Source organism: Hypomesus nipponensis, chromosome 21 (assembly GCF_054491055.1).
Source record: "Hypomesus nipponensis isolate SF chromosome 21, ASM5449105v1, whole genome shotgun sequence".
In the NCBI taxonomy this organism is placed as follows: Eukaryota; Metazoa; Chordata; class Actinopteri; order Osmeriformes; family Osmeridae; genus Hypomesus; species Hypomesus nipponensis.
The window spans coordinates 4,520,001-4,528,236 of NC_140381.1; positions in this window are offsets into that span (position 1 = coordinate 4,520,001).

An 8,236-nucleotide genomic window follows, 5' to 3' on the forward strand; every position below is an offset into this window, starting at 1 on the left:
TAGCTAGACTACTGTAGTACCTATGCAGCTAGCACAGACAAAAGTTAGAGCTATGTAGGTAGCTAATATGACGAGACTGAATTTAACACACCAGGGACACCGACAACCTCGGCAACCTTGCGCCAGGTATATATTTTTTATAACGTCTCTTTAATCGTACAGAGGCGTATAATACAAGACTGGGTGTTTAAACACATATACGATAAGTTTCTCCTACATCTTGAAACCTAGAAAATGTTTAGCATTACCAACGGTTGCTATGTTACAAGAAACAAGAAACCAATCCGATTGGCCAATGTTAGTGTTTTCACGCTCCTTATTTACATCAAGTTGAGAAAAGCCAACATGCAACGCTCCGCTCGCTGGCGCTGCACTGCAATGCTAGCTAGGTTATCAAAAAGTCGGAGCAAATGCACAAATTAGCCGTTTCATCAATAAAATAAGCACATTTTCAGCAAGTACACTGCCCATTACCAATCACAGCCAAGGGGTATCCGTAAAATAACGGACTGACGGACGGATAGTCAGGATAATCAGGAGGTGCATGTAGAGCTCTCCGAGGGGTTTGGAGAGGGTACAGAGAGGGAGTTCCCTGTGTGCGTGTCCGTAAAAACGCAGAAGTATAAATTGGCTTAAGGGTTTACTTTGCTTTTTATCGTACTCTGATGGTGTCCAGTAGGCTACCTTAAACATCAAGCATCAAAGACTGTCTGAAACAATTCCTGGAATCCTAATGAATGAATACTCAAAACACCAAACATATGCCTTGCGTGTTTGTGTGTATGTGTGTACGTATGTGTCTGTGTGTGTATGTATGTGTCATTTCTTCCATCACTGCACTGTGCCCACTGTGGAGCCACCCTCTTAACTTGAATCCCCCCACCCCCACATTGAGCCCATCTCACCAGCCCCCTCCTCCCGCTCTTACGACCCACCCACCACTTCCCCTGTACAACGAAGTACAACGGGATACAAATAACAACACAGTTGCGTGAAAAACCCATGAATATCATGAATCGTTAATCGTAAATGGAAAGTTCTAATGACTCATGCAGATGTTTGAGAGAGGGTGAGGGAGAGAGGGGGGGCGAGAGAGTACTCCCTCTCACCGCTCTGCACAGACCATTGAGTTTTAATGGCATACAAGGGTGTTCCATTAATTGGTTGCATTCTCGTTGGGGTGGCGGCCGCGCATGACACGACTGCAGAGTGGAGAACGGATGTCTCTATATGGTCCTCTCCTCGGCTCTGGGCTTGAGGAGCACTGAGCCCTGGTCCAGCTCGCCCCAACTCACACGCCTGAACAACATCGGAAAGATGAAGATGGAGGGAGAGGTGAGATAGAGGTAGAGAGAAGCAGAGGTAGAGAGATGCAGGGGAAATGAATGAAGAAAATGAAAACATTATCACCAGGTAAAGATGTAGATATGTGTAGAGATGATTGTTGTTGCAAAGATAGAGGTAGATATATATAGTAGCTATCGATAGTTACGGTTGCAGAGATAGAGGTAGAGGAAGGGTGAGGAGAATAAAAATAATAAAAAGACAGCGAGAGAGAGAGAGAGAGAGCGAAAGACAGAGAGAGAGAGAGAGAGAGAGAGATAGAGAGAGAGAGAGACAGAGAGAGAGCGAGAGAGAGAGAGAGAGAGAGAGAGAGACAGAGAGAGAGAGAGAGAGAGAGAGAGAGAGAGAGAGGAGGGAAGGGGAGAGAGAAGGAGAGAGACTGACTGCACAGCGCGTCCATCTACAGTGCTGTCCCAGTGCTGGTGCCCTCATCAGATTTAATCACGTTGGCTGACCCCTTTACTCGCAGAAGAGCTCAGATTACCCCTGTTAGTGCAGTACAGGCCATAACCCTGCATGTGTGTGTTTGTGCATGTGAGTGTGTGTTTGCTGTGTGTGGTGTCTTGTCTGCAACAGGAGATTACAGCCAAACCAGCTGACCCCAACAATGCCCGGAAGGACTTGTCTGAACGTGGAGTTAAGAGACCCCTACATGTGGACACATAGGACTAGATGGAGAGGTCTGTTTTAATCAGCTTCACATGCATCCCAGCGCACGTGTCGGACGTGTGTGTGTGTGTGTGCCTGTATGTGTATGTTTGAAAGTGTTTGTTTCAAGTGTGTTTAAGTGTTTTCAAGTGTTTGTCTGCATGTGTGTGTGTGTGTGTGTGTGTTTGTGCTTTAAAGTGTGTGTGTGTGTGTGCACGCGCACGTGTGTGTCTATGTTTGCGAGAGTGAGCGTGTGTTCCACAGAATCGCCTCCAAGCACTTGGTCTCAGTTGACCTAAGCGTTACAATTTTTATTAGGCTGTTAAACTTGTTGAAAACCCACACTGCTAGCTAAGCATGAAACACATTATCGCTCGGCACTGATTTTTTCTCCCCTTACATTTCAAAAGGTCACTCTTTTTCACCAACATTTTAACGGCATTTATACTAAACTCACAGTCAATAAGCCATTAGACAGAACAGAACGTTCCCTCCATTTTCAGAAGGAGGCTGGCAGGGTCACCCGAAATCATAATATGAGGTGGGATTTTTTACGAGTGGTCACCTTGAAAATGCACCTGCCACTAATGTAATGTTCTTCTGTGTATCACATGGTTAATCCGGATTCTCTCTAACACGCTCACACGCACACACATATTGTTAGGTTATCGGTTCATTGTTATCGAAAGGTGCCGTAACAAACCGTAAGCCGCCTGTGGAGGCTATGCAGGACACAAAGTCCTGTTTTGAGTAGATAGAAATCTTCATCGGTCAACAAACCTCCACCCTCTGGGCGAGTAGAGTAGCAAGAAGCATGAAAAGCTAACATTACACCGGCGGGACGTTTATTAGTCTAATGTGAACATATATTTGGACAGTATTTGTGCGTTGTGTTTCAACACAGGGAGTTGTGTTATGTGCTGTAAACTGTGTGTGTGTGTCTGTGTGTGTGCGCATGTGTGTGGCTGTGTGTGTGCTGAAGGGTGAGGTGAAAATAGGTGTGATACTAGGTAGATTTTAATATTTTGGGTGGGTGTTTGTTGTAGTATGAAGATTTCTACCTATTCCTTACTTGCTTCCACATGAGGCTCATGGTTTGATGCCACCCTTCAAGAATTATTTGTATAACAGAGGTGTGTGTGTGTGTCTGTTTACTGTATGTGTGGGTGTACGGCGACAAACAGTTACCTGTTTCCCAACAATATGTAAACAGTAAGAAAAAGACAGTTCGTTTTTTATATTGTTAAACAATAAAACAGTGTATAGGAAATGTTCATACAACGATTGAACTCTTTCACAGTTTCAATATAGTTTTTTTTTCCTCCTGTTTATAGCACGCTAGGTATGTTTCGATGATTTCTTTGAGGGAACATTTTGTGCTTTTTTGTCTGTTGTTTATCCCCGTTAATCTGCCAGTGTGGGAAGATCATCTGAGCCGCTGTGTTAGCACAGAGGGTGACTTTTACTTTAAAGTTTAACAGGATTACTGTGGGAGAAATCAAGGATTTCCTGTGTGCTTATGGTAATCACAATCAGTAAATTACCCATTGCCTCAATCTCTCTTCTATCGTATTACTCCTGCGTGCTCCTATTCAATATGGCGTATCACTGACACGCCTGTCTATAGACCAGATGTCAAGGCTAAATAACAAAAGCACATAATATCTCCCACATTACATGCGTAATTAACGGCAAAAGCATGAACATGCTGATGAGCTCATATCAAGGCATTTTCTGTAGTTAAAGATGAACTGCGCTCTTTCAGGATGTTTTTTCAGTTTCCACTGCGGATTTTTCCGACAAATCACAACGTTGATGAACAAGTCAGTATAATACTATTTACAGTAAATGATTAAGGATGCTTGTCTGTGGCTGGGCTTCTTGCTTGTGATTTTAGATCAAGCATACAATCCTGATAGAGATTTTAAAACATTTCAACATGCGCTATTGTCTGGATGGTGCCGCTCAGGCCTCGTGTTAAAGAGACTCAGGTCTCACTGGGACATCCCTGAATCATTCGTTTAAATAACTCAATAGAAGGCAACCAAAATAAATGTGATGAAGCTTTGGGTATGAAAGTGTTTCTGTAATCTATTTTCGCTTCGGTCGTGTGTTCAAGACCCAAGGAAACATCAGCCCAAAAGGTGGAATCGTTGCTTGCTCGCAGGGGAAACGTTTACGTAAGAAACAAACTCAATAAGCCAGCATTGTGAAGGATGTGACGGGTGAGTGTTTCATTATCACAGTTGTGACTTCTCTGGCCCTCGCCACCAGTCTCACGTGTGTGAACCAGTCACACGAGCACGTAATCAAGGTGAGAGATATAATTATTCTGGGTATGAGAGAGTGACAAACCCACGAGAGAGAGAGTGAGAGAGAGAGTGTGTGTGTGAGTGTAATAAAAAAGAAGCAATTAGATGCCATTGAGGTCTTATTGTTTTTCAACATGAGAGACATCATAGTTGGGATGAAGGACAGTCAGAATGCTGCCATGTTGACGTGTGTGAGCGATTCTACGACGATCCTGCACCCTAACTGTTCTCTTTTGAAAAATGCTTATAATCTTAACTGTCTTCTTGGCTCCTTACTTTATCATTCCAAACAGCACCCACTTGTTTTCATTTCCTGAAAAGTGTGCATCCAGAGAGCCATTTGTTACAATAACAAAGACACAAGGCTTTGGAAAGTATTCTGACTAACACGGTTTTGGTTACCATACAACCTTTGCAAGGCCCAAGTTAACAACACCCTGAAACAATTTACAGTAATTCCTAATCAACGGGAAAAGGGGAAATGCACCTTTAAACATCTATGTGAAGACACCTGCTCTCAGACCACACCAGTAGAGCACCGTCTCGATCTGAGAGACTTCCAGTGGCAGGACCCATTGATTTTTCTCCAAGCAGCTTGTGGGCTAATTGCCCTTATCAAAACCATGACCCGTTAAATGATCGCTGCCTTTAATCACCCCACACCCTAGCTGCTAGCTGCTGACATTTAGTGCAATTAATTAATGCAAACAATGAAGGGGGGGAAGGGTGGGAGGGGGGGAAGGGTGGGAGGGGTAGGGGAGTGGATGGGGGATGGGGTCAAACCTGGCAACCTCCATTGAGTAATAAGAGCATAGTGGGAGTAGGAAAAAGTGTGCGTGTACATGTCAGTATCTGTGCACGCGTGTGTGAATCAAACCACACCATCTGTGTCTGGGCCTTCCTACAGTACAAGCTGATAACACCAGGGAGACAGGAAAATCTAGGGAGCAGATGCTTCCAATCATTAACAGTTTTTCTTTTACGTATTTATTTTCTGCTAGGCTCTCTGGTTTCATGTGTGAATCTCCTCGGTGAAAAATGTAGGCGGTGTGATAAACAATGCTGTGTAATGAAGTGAGAGAACACTACCTGTGGAACTGATTGTTGTTCCTTAACTGCAGGTCCTCCTATGGGTTTTCTTCGGCTCAAGCGAAGCAGGTATCTTATCTACATGATGGCAGACTAACAAAAAAGAATGTCAATAGATGAACATAAACAAACTGGGACACACATTTAAATGTAATAAATAATCCACTGTCTGTACAAAAATGTATACGGTTCCAGTGTAACAAGTATTCTGTTTTCCGTTTTCCAAGTCAGAACAACAAATTTGTCTTTGCTTCCCGATGGAGCTACTGACAAAAGCATGGTTATGGACATCAGTAGTAGTCACGCATTCAGATATATTCTGAGATAAAGATCCAAAAGTAGACATTTTGAAAAGTAATTTCTTTGTGAATTGCAGTATCACAATGGCTGCCGGAACAAAATGACAGTTTGATTAGAGACAGTAAGCTGCAATGATAACCACACAAACAATCTCCTTTTTTCTGTGCGTTCTCTATATTTACTTTCATTTCAGTCCTGTAACAGTAGCTAAACAATAAGGCATTTTGACCATGGCAAATCTATGTTGAGTTTCTGTTTATTTTTCTTAATTTTTTTGTTATTGCGCTCAAGCGAAGTGTTTTGTTGTTCAACCCGCTCGATAACTGGCAAAAATGTTTTAGCCAAAAGCTCTTGCATTCTTGGAGAAATAGAATGAAAGCATCAGCCCTGTAGAACTCCCACATTTATTGTTTCCCAACCGTGTTGTTTTGAGCAAAAACCCCAAACCACAACAAACAAACCTGGCACAGACTTCAGAGATTTCTGATAGTTTGACATACAATCAACTTTCCTATGAAGCTGGCATCATCAATTTCTCATGTTTCACATGTGCACCATTGAACAGCTCCTAAGCAACAAAAGAAATGTAGCGCAAAAGTAACTAATGTTGCCTGAGTCAAGCTTCGCCTGCAATGTCCAGAGTCCTCCCATCTTATCTCTGATGTGGGCAATCCAGCAAAGCTCATTTCTGCTAGTCCTCTGCTCTGTGTTCCTGTTACAGGTTTTCAGTCTGAATATGTCTTGTTTAGCAACTTGTACAGCCAGACACTCTTCCTCCAGACTGGGTCAATAAACTTACATTTGCTCTTTAAGAGGACAACCCTTCTTTTTATTTCCCCTCTCTCATCCTCCCACTCTTTCTCTCCCTCTCTCCCCCTGTCTATCTCTGTCTCTCTCCCTCTCTCTCTACTATCAGTTTTATTAAATGTTTGACTAAGATAGAACCTATAAGCCCATGTGCAGCATTGAAGCTTGAACAAATGTTTACATTTTCACTTATTTTATTTGCCATCTGTCACTCCAGGTTCCTCTTTAGCAAACAAAGCCGAGCTGACCTACTCATGCTTGAATAAAACAAAGACCCTTTTCCTAAAATAGTTGGTCATGCATTTCTGTGAAAGCAGGTTATGACTATGGATGCCCATCACAAGACATGAAGTGAAGTGAGGCAAAGAGAATATGTTTTCACATTTCCAAAGATGGGGAACAGATCCCACAACAGAACTATAATGTAATCTGTATGCATACCGATGACTGGTTTAGGTAATGTTTTTTTATATGAATAAAAGACTTCCATCACTGGCAAAACAAACAAACAAACAATCAATCAGAAGTAGCTCTTAGCCAGTGTGGGGAGAGAAAACAAGTTAAGTATCCCTCATATTCACGCCCACCTTCCAGATGAGACAATGGCACAATACACACAGCAGGGAACAAACACCAGGGAGATCGGCCAAACTAGCCACTATCAGTGACGTAAACAGTATTCATCTGGTGTTTCACACAATGATAGGAGCAGCCACCCCCACCCCACCCCCGCTGCTGTGAGTTTCGGATCGGCGCCGCATTCCTGCCAAAGGCTTTTTGTCCCCCGCCAGAATGCTTCTAATCGATCAGAGATGGAGGACGAGGGACGGAGAAATGGAATGGAAGCTCTGGTTGGAGGTCGGGGGGGGGGGGGGATGGGGGGAGGGGAGGGAGGAGAGGGGCTAAGGGTTAGAACATTTTTGTTTCATGAGAAAAAAGAGTAGGGTAAAATGGAGCTTTAATGCATTTCTGGAACAAAATAAAAGGCTTTCCATACTCTTTCACATCCCTTGTTTAGTAACCTCCCCCCTCAAACATACGCACACCCCTCAAAATGTCCTTAGTGTGGAATTATATGTTTGTGTGCCGTTGTCGTGACGATCTGGGGTGCCAGAGAGGTGATGGGAAGGGTGAACCAAGTAAGATCCCTTTCCAAATGGTCCTGAATGTCTCTATAATAGCGTTGATGCATTATCTGAGGCATTATCACTGTGCAAATGCATGACCTCAAAAAAGTAAATACAGTTTGTACTGTACATAACCATTGACATATTCACACCTTGTTCATTTCTCCCTTGGGTTGTTTTCTTGCGAGGCGAGAAGATTTGCCCATTCAGGGGTCGAGGATTGAAAATCCACGAAAATAAATTAAGCCATTTCAAGCCAAGGCTAAGGGAGGCTCCCATACACTACCAGTATGTGTGCTCTGAAAATCCCAGCTTGTTTAGCTTCAGCGGGCTGAAATCCTAACTAGTGAACAATTTATATATCCTTCCCATATTGCGATGACAGTCAGTTTGAAAATAGATTACGTTCATGAAGAAATGTAAAAAGAAAATGGTTTAGGCTTTAAACACATTTATAGGAGATTAAATAAAATCAAGTCCCACTCATATAGAGCCTTTTTTGTGCCCCAACAGACTGTTGTTGACTGTTCAAACATGGTGCACTAAACATGTTTTAGTTGACCACCTTTTAATGTGCTGAATAAAACAGAATGAATAAAATAAACCAAT